The sequence below is a fragment of the Haemaphysalis longicornis genome, unplaced genomic scaffold (genome assembly GCF_048455015.1).
Source record: "Haemaphysalis longicornis isolate Haplotype H1 unplaced genomic scaffold, Haemaphysalis longicornis Haplotype H1 scaffold_13, whole genome shotgun sequence".
Lineage (NCBI taxonomy): Eukaryota > Metazoa > Arthropoda > Arachnida > Ixodida > Ixodidae > Haemaphysalis > Haemaphysalis longicornis.
Window position 1 is genome coordinate 93,102,357 of NW_027526233.1, and position 16,322 is coordinate 93,118,678.

General features: G+C 44.8%; 1 long non-coding RNA gene across 1 annotated transcript; it reads right to left on the reverse strand.

Annotated features, from left to right (window-relative positions):
- Window positions 1-2,972: 2,972 nt before the first annotated feature.
- LOC144164401 (uncharacterized) lies at window positions 2,973-11,813 on the reverse strand. The gene is made up of 3 exons (XR_013321187.1): window positions 11,537-11,813; window positions 9,735-10,004; window positions 2,973-6,861 (listed from the first exon to the last, which is right to left on the reverse strand). It is a non-coding gene; the product is annotated as an uncharacterized LOC144164401 (long non-coding RNA).
- Between the last annotated feature and the right edge of the window lie 4,509 nt (window positions 11,814-16,322).

Consider the following 16,322-nt stretch of genomic DNA (forward strand, 5'->3'; position numbering starts at 1 on the left):
GGATGTTGCCGATGCGCGTCAGATTGTTGTCGAACCAGAGTCTGTCCATCTTGCAGCTGTGTCCGAAGCTCCGGTCCAGGAACTCGCGCTTGAAGCGTTCGTTGGCGCCGACCATCGCGAGCGTTGGCGTGCCGCAGCGGCTTCGCTTTCTCGCAGTGTGGGATCCGCTGCTCGAGGCTGGCGTTTCGAAGCGGCGTCACTTTCTCGAAGTTTGGCATCCGCTGATCGACGTCGCGTTTCGATGCGGCTCGTTCATTCAGTTCATCGGACAAGCAGCAACTGAGGGAGCGGCGAGCGGAGAGGAGGAGACGAGGAGCAGCACGCCCGCTATCGCATAGCTGGTGGGGAGTAGGGAGAGGAGGAGCAGCGCGCGCGCGCGCTATCGCACAGCTGGCGTGGAGAGAGGGGGAGGAGGAGAGCTGCGTTATCGCACAGCTTGTGGGGAAAGGGGAGAGGTGCGGACGGACCCCGACGGACATAGCCCCGAGCAAGAGATGCTTTGCATTTAAAAGAAAGTCGCACAAACGAAGTGCGATATAGATGCTGAAGCGCGATTGGTTTTTCTGTCGGCGCCCGTTGAAACGGCCCTCCTGATTGGACGTCGCTGCGGCATTTCAAGATGGCGGCCACCTGAACTGCGTAATGCGCGTTCCTGAGTTCGTTTGCAGCGCTTCACTCGGCCAAGTTTCGGTTCAAACATTTTATCAACCTTGGTATTTAACAAAGACATTATCGCGATGGGAATGCCTGAGATCACAAGCCGCATTACGGGTAGTTGCGTATCTCGAAAGGCGGATCGGTCACCGAATGCTTTTCGTGGTGCGCGTGACTTTATCCTCGAGGGGAAACGCGGTATGCGCGCTTGTGATAGCGGTTCGCGCAGTGAAGGTTTGGCCTTATTTGCGATGCTTACACGGTTAGTTATTGCTAAGCTTGGCAGTACGCTCGCTAGCCTTGCTACATTCCTTGATGAACAGTTCCGGTTGTGACGCTCTTGGTTTTTCAGGTTTACGTTTCGTAAATTTTTTATTCAAATGGTCATTCATTGTGTATATGCCTGTTGTAAATTCACCTCTAAAACACTGAAATTAAAAAAAAATGTGTTCTCATAAAAAAATATAAGACTGTCACGACCTCGTCCATTCATTTGGGAATGCGAAGAACTTTGAACAAGTTTTCTATTGTGTTTTATAGGCCGCTCAAGCTCGGTGCAAGGTGGACAGAAAAAAAAATTGATAAATAGAAAGTTTTCAAAATATTACTAGGAAATTTTCATGGTGTTATACCAAAAGCGTTTCCCGTTGCTGTGCTAATTTTTATCAAACTCCACAAAGAAATCAAACGGTTGATTTCGAAAGCCACACCCCCCCTCCTTAATTATTCGACATTCGATTCGATATTCGAAGCTAGATATTCGTATTCTATGTGTATTCGAAAAATTTGATATTCGCACACACCTAATTTTTACTCTTCTAAACAATCAATTATGGGGACATTTTTTGAGGAAATAGTAAGTTAAGGGCACTTAAAAAAAAGAAAACGCTGCATCTTGGTAGAGTGCTCGAAAGCCAACACGACCTATCCGAGGGCTTGGTTGCGCGCGATTCTTGGCCGCTCTTACGGGCTTCGGCCACGCCAGCAGCATATCACCACCGTCATATAGGAATACGTCCGGCAGCACTGAATTCTATTGTGGCCTCTTTTATAGCTTACACTGGCACAGTGCGAATTGTGTTTCGCTTTAAAGCGCGGACAACGAATGTGGCTTTGTTTCGAATACATAGGTCGTAAAAATGTACGTTTCGGAGATGTGTTTACCCAATACTTGACTACAACGGGTGCATTTTATGGGCATATAAGGCACGCGGAAATTTTAAGTATAATCTGAGGCTGTGCGTCGTTAAGTGTATGCCCCCTGCTGGAGTATAGACAGAAAAAAGAAACTTTAATGAAACCACGGAAATATGAATGGTTAATAAGTCCGGAAGAAACAGAATAGTTCGTACGGGAATGCCAAAGCCCAGTACAGCTTCCGAAATGCTGAACAGGTTGCTGTAAGCGTAAGCCACAGAGTGACCCCAGAACCACTAGATCCCAAATGCAGTGTTATTTCGAAAGAGATGGGGGAGGAGCCGGAGGGGATGCTTAACTACAGCGTCGTACAAAAGCGGGGCGAAATCATGGAATGAAAGTTTTAGTAACCGAACAAAAGATACGCATTCACTTTGATTTTGTGTTTTGACTTCAACGAACAGCTGATCACTCGGCGGATCCGTTTTTGGACGTATACAAGGCGGGCAGTTCAGACGCGATAAAAGGTGTCGTTGGAAGAGTGTGTTATCTGGTTGTGCCATCTGATTTCAGTTTGTGCTAAATTCTCCGGGTTCCTGTATCATATGCCGATGTTTCGAAGTATCGTTTGGTCACGGACGCGGATTACTCTACAAACCTGTCTTAGCGCTGCTCGCGAAGAATATATGTAGCAAATATATTCTGATAACTGGGTTGTCTTGTTACCTGCGCTCGCCTTGCGACAAGACGACCCAGCATTAAATGTTTTGTCGGGTGCTTATTCCAGATTATAAATTTGTATTAGATATACATCACACATCTTTCGGAGAATGGTCGTGTATTTGACGTCCCATTAGATTGCCGAGGGTAGGTTTTAATACCGGAGTTATGACACTGGCAGGCGTATGGCCCGCTGTCACGTATGAGGGCTCTCTAAATTACGTAGGCCCATAAAACCGATTTGCACCGTATTGTATAGTTGTAGCAAAGCCAGCTTAGGAAACGCTGCTTACACACACTGCTAGTAAATTTCAGGGCAGAGGAATTACAGAAATCAAATTATATATATTTGCCATCATACATGGTAGATTGAAGGGCGGCGGGAAACAGCGGCTCCCTGAGAGTTTGAGCAGCCCACAGCCCCGGATTTATTTGGTTCGGCGTCGCAGCACGGTTGCACATCAGTACAATGCATGTAAGTGGCATTACAAGGGAACTGAACACACTCGAAGAGCGAAAAACCCCTCTCCATTCCTTGGAGAACAAGAAGAAAAACGAACCAGAAAAATAAAACAAGTTTCCGTGAAAATACAAAACCCGGCATAGCAAAGAATCACAGACACAGGGAGGAATCAAACTTAGGCACTATACATTAGCCGGAGATTCCGGAAAGAACAACAAAACAAATCAAAACACTCTGCTTTGTAGGCATTGCAAAGGGAGGGTACACACTAAAAATTTTTACGCCCAAAAGGGTGCTTCAGCTTGTCGCCGCAGGAGCACCCTAAAAACTGAATATTTTACGCCCTTTAGGGTGCTTGGATTTTGTCGCCGCAGGAGCACCCTCTGTGAAGCACCCCAGAAGACAGGTGCCTTATAACACCCTTTTCCGCCTAAAAGTATCCTAGGGTGCTACTTAGCACCCCAATCTGTAGGAGCATCTTCTGCAAAAGCACCCACCTAAAGGGGTACAAAACGGGTGCGTCATCCTCGGTTCACAGGTGCAGCAGGTGTGAGACCACATATTGCACAATATCACACACGATTATGGTATGAAACATTCGTGCTTTCCAATCTCGGTTCTGTGAGACATTCCATTGAAGCTCAACATCAGCTGATAATTTCCTTGAACTTGTGTCACTGATTGTTAAAACATCAATTTAAAAAGTCAGGAGCCACATCTCAGTACAGTTATAACTTTAGAGGTAGTTGATTACCCAAAACTTCGTAAAAAACCAATTATATGTTCACTTTGCCGAACTGCAGTACACACATCCTTCGAGATTCACTGCAGAGCCTAACCATGCTGTGCAGTGAAAGCAATTAGGTGTGCAACACTTCAACCACACAAAACTTCCTTGAACCTTAAAACCCTTGGCTTCTTAGTATTGCATCAAACTTCCAATCAAGGTAGCTACCTGCAATGTTTAGTGCCTTATTCTTGAGCTGAGCAGGAAGGTTCAATATCAAGGAAGACCAGATGCAAAATGTATAGTTTCCTCCGTAATGCGGCTCGTAATATAGTTCCCTCCGTACTGAGGCTCATAATCTACGTATAAAAGTTGGGTACCCAAGCCATTTATTTTCGTTTGCATTATTCTTTTTGCTTTACGGAAAAATATTCATATGGTACAGCACTTGCAAGGTTTGGTGGTATTTGGAGTTTTATAAACATACCTTTAGACTAAATGACCCCACATAGCAATAACAAGAACTGCAAACATCACAGAACAATGCATACAAGTTCCCTGGTGAAGCCCATGGTTGAAATGTAATGCCATTGTTCAGAAAACATTATTTTATCATGAGGCTAGCTTGTACATGGTGCCTTGCATTATGTCCCTGCCGGTGGATGTGGGGTCATTTGTCACTGTTGCAAATGAAAAGCCAACAGCCAGGGCCCATTAGCTTTGGCTAGTATTACGAGGTGCCTCACGGTAAGCATTCTACGTCGATAGACTTTTTTAGAGTTGACTAGAACTGAAATCAGCAAAAGATTCTCTACAAAACATTCATTCTATCCGCAGCTTTAGGGTTTGCTAATTTCCATAGTTGGGTTTCTTCTGCCTTCCTTAACAACATTTTTCTTTTGATAAGAAGGTGCACAACCAAAAGCAAAAAGCTTTTCTGTAAACCTTTGGTAGCTATATAATTGTTACAAAATATTTTACTCTAAATATGGCAGCTTAAACTGAGAATATTTGCATTTAAAAACATTACAATAAGTTTAAATTGATCATACATTTTTAGCTGTTTTTACGCAAAACTGTACATGGGATATGAAGTGCACCACAAGGAGGGCTTTGGATTAGCTTTAGCAAATTTGGGACATTTAAGGTGCACTGAAATCTCTACACATGCGCTTTTTCACTTTCTGTATCCACCAGGAAAATGGCTGCCAATTTAGACAGCGATTCTAAATAGTAGTTGACGTGCATTTTAAAATAATCACAAACATTACAGCCACAAAATTAATTTTTACAAGTTGTAGACATTGCCCGTTACACCAGACATTGGACTACACTGTCAAGAGCTTTGACATCTACAATGACGTCTACAAAGCAGGCTTATACTGGTAGAATGTTTCATACCATAATTACTGTGTGTTCAGAGCTCACGTGTGAAGTATGGATACTGCTGCTTCAGCAAGAACCGAGGATGAGCACCCTTCCTGGTTCTGAAAAAAAATAAAAGAGGAAATGCCTTAAGCAGGATTCTGAAACGGGGTTGAATGAAACAAGAATGAACAAGAAATTCTTTCAAAACATGTAAAGCAATGCAAACAAATATTTATTTCAACTTATTTCTACAAAAGACCACCTCATGAAGACTGGTGGTGGGGTATTGGCTCAAAAAAAAAAAGCAGAGAGCACTTATAGAAATGCTACAGGGAGCCTTCGCAGCCAACAATTGTTTGAACACACCTAAACTAATTACTGTTCAACAAACCCATAAAAAATGTTTGAATGCATAAAAAACCAGTGGTAAACACAGGAAACAGTTAAAACAGAATGACGGCACAAGTTTGTCCCGTCGTTCTCTTCTGTGTCCTGGGTTTTCCTATGGTTTTTCATCCATTCAAACATGTACCAGCTAGCCCAGTCCAACGCCTTGGTATCATAAAAATATGGATAGTCAATCCTTACACAAAGTTGAAAAAAAAAGAAAGTATAAACTAGGTGACAAAATTAAAATGACAGCAAATTGGTTGGCTTTTAATTGTAAATGATAATATAAAAAATAATGGCATGAATGAAAGTGAGCAGCACGCGAAGTACCTTGTTGCTAGCCCGACATTCCACTTTGAAGCAAAATGTCCGCTTTCAACACTACATAGGCTAAACATGCAATGAGGCATTCCTTTAGGCACACAAAATATACCATAATTGTTAAAAAAGCTACGAATTAGTTGAAAAAAACCTGACCACGACAAATTGGAATTAGTGACTAGATACAGTTTCAGAAATACACAGCGACATCATATAAAAATATATGGTTCCCATACAAAGATTGATCATAACAAAAATTCAGGACATTTATCAGACTAGCATCAATGTGCAAAGCAGCTTAATGAAGGAAGACGGTCTTCACTAAAAACATGTTAATATTGGGAGCTCATGTGCTTCCCTGCAAGTTGGGTGTGTAAACCCACTGACATCTTAACTAACCCGCCTGAATCATCACTTGATAGACATTGAGGAATTTTACGAATTGGCTTATTGCAGCCAGCTGTCTAGTTTATTTCCCTATTTTTCTTGGCATTTCGTGTCTAATTCTAAATTTGGTCACTAGATAGCTTTTACTATGGTCATGCACTGGTGACAACGAATATTTGATTTTACTTTAAAAAAATTTCAGTTTTGTTTTATTGCTCACCAGCCAACGATCTGAAATATCAGAGGCGCTTAAAACGTATGTTGGCATTTCCTTCCTGCAGTGTAGTACAACTAATCATGACTTTTACCATAATTTGTTCACAAATCGTAATATGTGGAAAGTATTCAGCTTAATGAAAATGTCATTTCAGAAGCATGCACAATCAACAAGGCCTCAATGACTCTCATGACGTGGTCCACTTGTTTCTGTCACAAATAACCTGAGTGCAGACACATTCCACCGAAGACAAAGGTAACATGCCCTCTTGGGTGATGAATATTTAAAAAGCCTTACGAGTAAATTTGCTGCTGAGCACGTGAAATTGTGGCATTAAAACAAAAGATCCCTCTGCGGCATCTTTCACTTGGAGGAGCGCTTGGCCACAAACTTTGAGAAGCTGGAAAATGCTCCATGAACCGCTCCAGCCAGCAGAAACGATGCAGGACACAAGTTGGTAGGCGGACCGTTGGCATCCTGCGATTGTGAAGATATTTCTGTTTAGTAGATGCTCTTCTTTTTGTACCACTGTTTATTTCACCTTTAACAAGCAGCTGAACTCCTTAACGTTCGCATAATAAAATGCTGCAATGCGGAACAGTTAGCAGGGTTACCTCAATTTTGCTTTTCTACGAATTAACACAATGTAGGTAATCTGCACACAACTACAATCAAACTACAATTTTCACCTACTTCACTGCTAACATCAGCGTTTGACTGCTCAAGCACAAATACAGGTTAGACATGTGAGCAATCTGCTAAACGTATCCCCACAAACTGAACAATCAGGCATCAGAAATCGGCAAGGAAGGAGGTGTCACGTTTAAATGGCACTTTTTTTGTTCAAAACATAAACAACACCTGGAAGCTTGAAGCGTGAGAGGGGGTCTTTCACGCTGACAATGTCAGAACATAGCTTGCTAGTGGGCACCTGCACGATGTGCACAATGTGTTTCTTGAAAATGCGTGCGAAAGTTTGATTGATGTGTAGGACGAGAATTGCAGCACGTTTTGACACAGGCCTTGTGGACGCTTCTGCCTGCTAATGTCAATGTGGATTCTTGCTAGTCGCCCTCTTCGCTTCTTTCTGAATATAATGCTTTAGGCAGCCACAAGGACTGCATCAAAACGTGCAGCAATTACCTACGTCCCACACATCGGTGAAACTCTCGCACACATTTTCAAGACACGCAGTGCATATTGTGCATGTGCCCACTAGCAAGCTGCGTTCTGACATTGTCAGCGTGAGAGACCCCCTCTCACGCTCCAAGCTTCCGGGTATTGTTTATTAGATTCCATGCGCTGAATGCAAATCAGTGTACATTGGCGAAACGGACAATCTGCACAGAAGATTAATGCAGCACTGGAACGAAGTGAACAAGGGCCACGCAAAAACAAGTCCACTGGCAGAGCACCGTGAGAGGACGGGACACAGGGTCAACTGGAACAAGACAAAATTACTGACAACTGAGTGCAATCTATCTTCTCGATTACTGCTCGAGTCCCTCATTGTTCAGACGACGCCCAACATTATCAACATAATGGATGGCAATCTGCATCATATCTATGCAAACTCATTGCGCCGCGTAATGCCCAATATATAGCTTCGTTTTCCACGACACATGCTCACCGTGAACAAGCAACAAACCGTTAAATGGCTTTCTTGACTTGGTCAGTGACCTACGTTTCATCACTGCAATAATGCTTTTACCTGCCTACACGGCATTCCGTCAAACACTGGACTACACCCCATGAGCCATTGGCGTTCTTAACCTGCACCAGAGTATATAACCTTTCACTACTGCTATGAGATAGACCCATAAACGCACTTCAAGATGGCCTTTATATTTAGCTCTTGGAAACATTATGTATAATTTTACCTTTAAGTTGCACCTGCTACAGCAGCTGGTACTGTACCAAAAACATGAAAAAAAAACGGTGGTTTAACACGCCAAAGCTACACTTGGGATATGGGGAGCACTGTAGGGGAAGGCTTCGCATTAATTTTGACCATCTGGGTATTTTTGTGCGCATCGAAATCTCCAAACACGGGCGCCTTTACGTGTTGCCTCCATCTGAAAAGCGGCTACACCAAGCGGTATCTAACCGATATTCGCCTCCACAGCACACCACCCTAGCCACGGCAGTGGGTTAAACAAATGAAATAAAGCGAGTTTTGGAGTGCAAATGAAAATATTAATCACACGTCTTATTTTCCCAATTGATGTACCTTTTGAAATCCACCATGCAATCCCCCCTCCCCTACCGGCCTACCAAAACACCTTTGTCTCAAGAGGTAATCAGGCTGTTGTTAATGAAGTAAGTATTTACAATCCGAGACTTGCCACCGTTAAAGTCATGCACTTTGTTTTAGAGATAAGCGACATTAGCCATTTGCAGCACCAGGAGTTAATTGTGTTAAGATCAGATTGAAAGCATTGACGGTAGTAGTTGAAAGAAATTGTGTGATAAATTACAACATCATCTGCAAATAGACCTACATGGGAGGATATGCAACATGGAAGATAGACCAAGCAACCTGCCTGGGGGGACAACAAAGTGGCACGAGCGAAAGAAGTATATAGTTATTAGAAGTAAACTGCATTTGAGAAGAATGAAAATCTTTTGCTCAAGTGAGGACATTAGGGTGAAGTTTGAGAAGTAGTCTGTGGTGTGCAATGCGATTGAATGCTTTAGAAAAATCGAGAAAAACTACCGCAGTTTGTAAGCCTGTGTCAATGGATCAATGTAGATCGTGAACAAATCCTGAAAGTTGTGTTTCTCAAGTAACCCTTGTGAAAACCGTGGTGATACTCGAATGTGATATTGTGATTTTATAAATAATTAGCGACCTGAGAGTGGATGAAATGTTTCCTGACCTTGCATATGGTGCTTGTTAGGGAAATTTAATGGTGAAGTACCGTCTCCTGATTTAAAGACTGGTGCTACCTCGACTATCTTCCAACCATTGAGATTAGTGCCTGTCATGAGAGACTGCGAAAAAAGCGCTGTCAGAATTCTACAGACTGCGGGATGTACTTTTCGGTATAGTATGATTATTACCAGTATGATCTGAAGTAGATCAGTTTGTATTGCAAGTTTAAAACCATATCGAAAGATCCTAAATGTTTGCTTGGCTTGATTACATACGAATACTTGCTTCAAAGTCGGTTCAATTTCTCTTCTTGCCCTTTAGTCGACAGCCCCAGATTCTCTTCAATATCTCTGCTAAGCAATGACACGCTCCATACGCACAGCACTGCTTCATGAAAATGTTTCAAATAATCATAGGCCACAGCACTGCTAACAGGTATACATCATGGCAAGTTCCACAACATGCAATAACTAACCTGAAAATACATAATCGGTGGGTGCACCGATATGGCAGCAGTGCCTGGACCGATGTGTCGAGCAAATGCGCTGACGTCTGAACGGGTGGTCCAAGCGGCCAGATGATGGATGAATGACCATTCCTGGCGGCAAAGTGTACGGAGCACCAACGAAAGGCCAGGCAGTACTTGGGTACAGCAGGTGCAGTGTCGGTTGGCCAAGGGAGGCCCTGGCAAAGCCTTTGAAACTGGACTGGAAGGCAGCTGACCCAGGACAGCCAGCAGCAGCACCTGCAGGTGCATAATCTGTGAGTGTGCTGACACTTGTTGAAATACAAGAAGAGCACACACAAAGCACGAATGCTTACATCAAGTAGATTTTTAATCGTTTAGAGACAGTAACCTCCAAGGCACTAATAAGAACATTCCCGGATGAAATTTAGGTCACAGTAAGAATGTATTTATTAGACCCGCAGGTACTGTGAGTGGGGTATGCATGATATATGCAAAGCTAGCTACTGAGCTAATTTGCATGGAACGCATGCTAGAAGCTCATCTGTATCCCTTGCTTTCAATCGGAACTAGTGTGTGATAGTTGAGGCTCCTCCATTTCAATGTCTGACTTGTATCTGCACGTTCAATTCTCCAATATAAATCGAGTTGAGTGAGTGCCTACAGCTTTCTTGTTAGTCTCTGTATGGCCTGCGGTTTTGCGAAAATGAGAACTTGCGAATTGGCTCAATTTTCTCCACTAATTTAAACAATACATATGCCTCTGATATCAAGCCCCAGGCTTCCCGAGAGCTACTCTGACAGAATCGGCAGGCGCCTCGTAGGCGTTGTGAAATCTCCCCCACTACCCCGAGACTATGCTAACTCCCTGCGAGGCCACATGCGCGCATTTCACCTTCAATTTGCACGTATGTGAATTCTGTACCTCTATGAACTCTCAGACGGGCGTCGTCATATTCGTGCCGGACTCGTGAAACTCGGCAACGTAAATTACCGCACTCGCTCGCTGGCGCGCGGCCCGAACTCTCTCACCGTTTCCGGCCCTTGCATACTATTTTCTCCACCTTGCACTTTGTAAATTCTCATGTTTAACTACACCTCGTGCGCCCTCATCTCTTGCCTGCTTTTCTTCCAGCACAACTCCGTCAGCACCCGGTCGACGCGTACGCTGTCGGGGCGCGTTGGCGAGCGAGTACGGCAATTTCGCTGTTGTCGAGCTTCACGAGAACAGCACACATATCGCGGCCCGAAGACCGCGAGGCGTACGGTCGCCGGTCTCGCGAGCGCAATAGCTGCGAAGCGCACTGCACGGAATTCGTGGGGGGGGGGGGGGGAGAGAGAGAGAGAGATTTCACAACACCTACGAGACGCCAGCCAAGGAATCAAGTGTACGCTTTTTCACATGCACTTCCAGGGAACCTCCTGTTCATGTTATTTCTTGGTATACCGCGGGTATTCACGAGGGAGGACTAATCACAGCGTTGTGCCACTCACGCGAAATTGCGACTGCGATCTGCAACCGCAAAGGCACTGTTTGAGAGACACACAAACAAACGCCCCGGTGTTAAAGAGCCTTGCGTGATGTGAAATTATTAGCAGCCGTGTACCATAGCGCGAGCATCGTAGCCAAGGTCTAGCTTCAGCGTAAATCGATGCTGACTTCTGCGGAAACGGTGGACTGGGCGCCAAACAAGTATACTAACTCACGTGGGCTCTCAGAGCAAACGAGATGGGGGTCTAGCGAATTACTGACCCATAAACACCAGAACTCGTTCCAACCAAATACAGAATAATAAAAAATGCGTACTTACCCGAGCAAAAACGATGTTTCCAACGTAAAATTCTCCTTCACTGTCGTCTTCATCTCGCGGACACACGAACACGCTTTGTTCTGATGCAATGTCACCCACTTTTGACGCGCAGTATTTTATCCGGCGATGATCGTTCTTCCGGGGTCCCCATGTTCAACACACGCGTAGGTTAGAAGGGTAGACATCACCCATAAAGCTTCTATAACTATGATTTAAGCTCGAAATAGATAAAACAGATTAAATCACGCCACCAACCACTCGGCACAAAACGCCATGAAAAAACACACACAAAAGTGAGAGTTAGTTGCCAGACTTCAAATGCAGCACCTCTAAGTTTGACGAAAATTGTGTTACTACTGTAATGTTGGTAATTATCTTTCTGCTTTCAAAGTCTGAAATGTGTTTATAACTTAAATTTAAGGTTTTTAAACACAAAAAGTGAATACACATAAAGTAATTTACATATATATTGATATTGTAAAGAGGTTTGACGTTTGTTTTGGTTTTGTTTTCACGGCGGGCTTCTCAAGAGAGAACGTGCGAGAAAACGAGCTACTTTGGGTTTAGGAAGAGGGCGGTAAATGTCGGCGTGATAGAAAGCAAGGAACAGGTGCTTACCCTGGTCGTTAAAAAAGGGGCTAATGAAACCCTCACGTAAAAAAAAAAAAAAAAAAACACGTTCGACGAGGAATCGAACCATTGACCTACAAAACAGTAAACGGACGCGTTAACAAACAGCTATGGCGGCGGGTGGTGCCTGAGGCGCGTAAAACAACTATATACTTACGTAAGTTGTCAACGAATATTGTTGCTTGTGTCTAGTCATCGCCTTCTTTAACGATGGTCTAGTTTATGCTGCATTTTTGAAATTCTGGCTGTCCTAACGCTTGTTTCTCACGCACCGGTCTTGCAGACGAGGCCGCATTGCTAGCGCTGCAAGCGATTGAGCCAAAGCTCCATTATGTGACTCAATAAAAGCTATCGCAGTCAACCCGACCTTTTCTGCGCAAGCCACGGCAGCCACGAAATAAATGGAATGTGCCGTTAGAATTATGGCGTTGATAACGCTTGTTTGACCGGCACCGTCTTGCAGACAAGCAACGTCGCTCTAATACTACAAGCGATGTCACTCCTGGCATGTCAGGCGCATCAAACCCATCGTGTAAAACGACTGCTAACAGTGCGAAAACCTCTGAGTTTGTAACAAGTGGGGATTTGCGGTGGCGGCGACGTAATAGGTACAGCAAGCAGGTAGGCAGAACAACAGCGTAGGGTTACAACCTTTCCCCGAAAAAAAAAACGGGCCTTCCGGGGGGGGGGGGGGGAGGGGGGATTGTGTTGAAAAAAGACGCCATGTTTTTTAACATGCAGTGCCATTTATTGTAGTGTTTTCTTAGAGAGAAATCAACATAACGTTTGTAATGAAAGTGATTGAGAGCTTGGTTAATCGCTCTGCATGTGCTTCACTGAAAAGTAACCGCAATTGCTGACCGCGGCGGTAGAATTTCGTTATTTTGTTCTTCCCTTAGGTCCCCCTCCATCTGAGGCAGCGCGCTCGCCCGCATATTTTCTCTGCTCGCGTGTCTTTGCGCAGCTTGTCGACATAGGCGTGCGCAGAGTTCTCAATTTGGGGGTGGCAAAGTCTTACCGCTGCGCCCCCCCCCCCCCCTCCCAGAGCAACTCCCGACCTCTTCTCACTGAAGGCCTTGCGGTGCGAACGCAGTGCAAAGAGGGATGGTTATAAAATTTTTATTTCAATGTGATGGAATTGCAACACACACAAAATATTTCTGAGCAGAAATTTTACTTTCATGTGTTACATCGGCAAGGCATGGGGCAAATTTGGCGCCCCCTTCAGATGATTAGGGGGGGCGGCCGCCCCCCCGGCCCCCCCTGTGCGCACGCCTATGCTTGTCGACACGTATTTATCGTCTTAGTTGTTGAATTGACGCTTATAAAACGCCAAAACGGGCATAATCACGGCACAAAAGCCAAAAAACCGGCTGATGACGGCTGGTTTTAGATATGGACCGGCAACCGGCCCGCTGTTTAAAAAACCGGTCGGGCCGGTCCAAAACCAGGAAGGTGGCAACCCTACGGCAGCGACGAGCGAAAATGATTGTACACGACCGCCCCCGTCGGCCTGCGCAAAAAAGGAAGATAGAACCCCTGCATACACGCCCTCGAAGAAAGTTATACAGCCGATTCAGTTGTGGACGAAGAGCAACCGAGGCTGCAGCCACAAACGATTGCGCTTGCCGTGGTATGAGCCAAAGCATATCTTCACATAGTTATGTTATCGTCCGTCTGACTGTTACTTACTGAAGGGAAAATTCAGAACACAAACGTTCACGTCTAGCGTCTATGCCAGACATAGACGCTGCTGTTTAGGCCCTAAAAACCACCTTCAGGGCGTCTGTCGGTTCTGTCTGATGGCGCGCTCGCGCCGCTGATTACGAACGAGGCGTCTGTTGGCGTTGACTTATCGTGTTGGCGAGCCGGTAAACGCCATCACGGTTAAACTCCCTGTTGGAAGACTACGCTGTTGGGACGATAGAGTGCCGACAGAGCTTCTCATTGGCCCCACAAACGCCATCAAGGTTAAACTCCCTGTTGGAAGACTAGGCTATTGGAACGATAGAGTGCCGACAGAACTTCGTATTGGCCCCACAGGCGTGCTGTGAGCCCAACAAGAAAGTCTTGTTGGAATTTTTGCCCGGGGCATAATAATAAATTCGATTTCGTTGAGGACACCGATGCCTCGCGTAAAAGTTTTATTTATAGGACTACAAGAGGCATTTTGTAGCCTTTCCTTCCCGTGCACCCAGACATCGAAACGAACCTTGTGATACACTCGAAGCAGTAGATTAGTGCAGAGTGGAATTTAAACATTCAGCACGTTTTGTTCAATTTACGAACAGCAATTTTAGAGCCTTTCCCCTGGTCTGTGTGGAGAGTTCATATTTATTCTCTCAACGGGCGGTGAAATAGTGCAATGTGCGGTTTAAACATTCAGTCTGTTTTTGTGCAATTTTGCATGCTTGCATTCACACACCGTTCTTTTAGGCACCCTAACGATAAGGTGCCGTGGTAACACCCCAATCGAGAAGAAATACTTTTTAGCACCCCTTTAACGGTCGTAGCACCCTATGAAACTGTTGATTACACCCCTGAATTTTGGCACCCTCGAGGTGGGGTGCCCGAGCAATATTTGGGTGCTTGAAAGGTGCAAAAAGGGTGCAAAATGTTCAGTGCACCCTCCTTGCACCTTAAAGGGTGTAAAAATGTTAAGATTTACACCCCTTAATATGTGGCACCCTCATGATTGGGTGCCGGAGCAATGTTTTAGTCCTTAAAAGGTGCAAAAAGGGTGCAAAATGTTGAGTGCACCCTTTTAGCACTTTTAAGGGTGTTAAAAAGTTTAGTGTGTAAAGTGTAAGATAAACGTTGTTCTCCGGTATATTGAGGAGGAGTATGTACTAACCAGTTTTCTATATATCTGTTTGGGCAGTGTTGAGGTCATTTTTGAAAGTTGCAAGGTTTTGTAAAGCAGTGAGGTTGTGTTTTATGTCTGTTTTAAACTTCACGCTCAGTCGGTATTAATATAAGTTGTCAATACTCATTAATCTTGTACTGTAGAAACGATGAGCGGCGTAGGAATGGTATGATGCGTTGTAGACATGGCGAATAATTTTTTTCTCCAGGATATACATGCGCTGCAAACTCCATGCATATGCCAGTGTCGCGACGCCGGCATGTAACACACCCCTGGCCTGACGGAATGCTCCACACTAAGATCCCGTTAGAAACATGTACACTCTCATAAATATACCACATTTGCGAACAGACATGCTCCACATAAATTGGTATTTCCTACGCATACAAACGGTATATCTGAATCGTGAACATGCCGCAAAAACTGCGGTGACAGTGTCCAGCGGGCCAGAGCCTCCCGCGTGTGCTTCCAAAGCGGGAAGTTAGGACGATTTCAGTGACGCCCCTACGGGCAGTGTTCGATCCGTACACGTCTATGCATCCACACCTACAACCAGGTACTGGTTTGCTTTGAAAATACCCGCTATTTTGTAAAGACACACGGTTCGACGCTAAGAACGCGGTTGCTTAAGTTTTCAATTGTAACTGATCGTCACAGCAAACAGGTTGTTAGAATCTAATATACGCACAGTTTCCGTAAGCAAGGGTAGCCGACATCGTTTGGTTCGGTTTAGGGGCGGGACAGGAGTGATATAGGGCTTGCGCCAAACTCAGAGCGGAATGTCACGCAATATGTGGTGAGTTCATATGGTTAAATCAAAATAAAGATGGCTTTCTTTGCCTTATTTGCCACGTATCTAAATTGCCCGATCTACGAAAGTGCAAGAAGTGCAGCAGCCACGCCAAATCATAAGGCATACCAACGGAAGGGAAAACCTAGCTGGAGAAGTCTTGCGCCTCCCCTCCTGTCAGCCTCCTAAAGTGGAAGTGCCGAAAAACACGGGGACAGTCCCTGAGCATGGCACTCACTCGAACACGGCATGGTGGGTGAAAGACAGGGGTGAAATTACGAGGCACGTTCCTTACTCTTCCATCGGTTTGCTGGCGCGTGCAATGTTTTCGTGTAGAGGCTGTTATTTTACCAATAAAACCCGAAAGTTTAATCTCGGGTAATGGACAGGGAACGATCCAAGACGCCTCTTGGCTTGTAAGACTGGAAAAGGTGCACGCGAGTTTTATGCTGCTGCTTTGTTTATTGCCGGCCCGCCATGCGTCGGGAAATGTCGGCTGT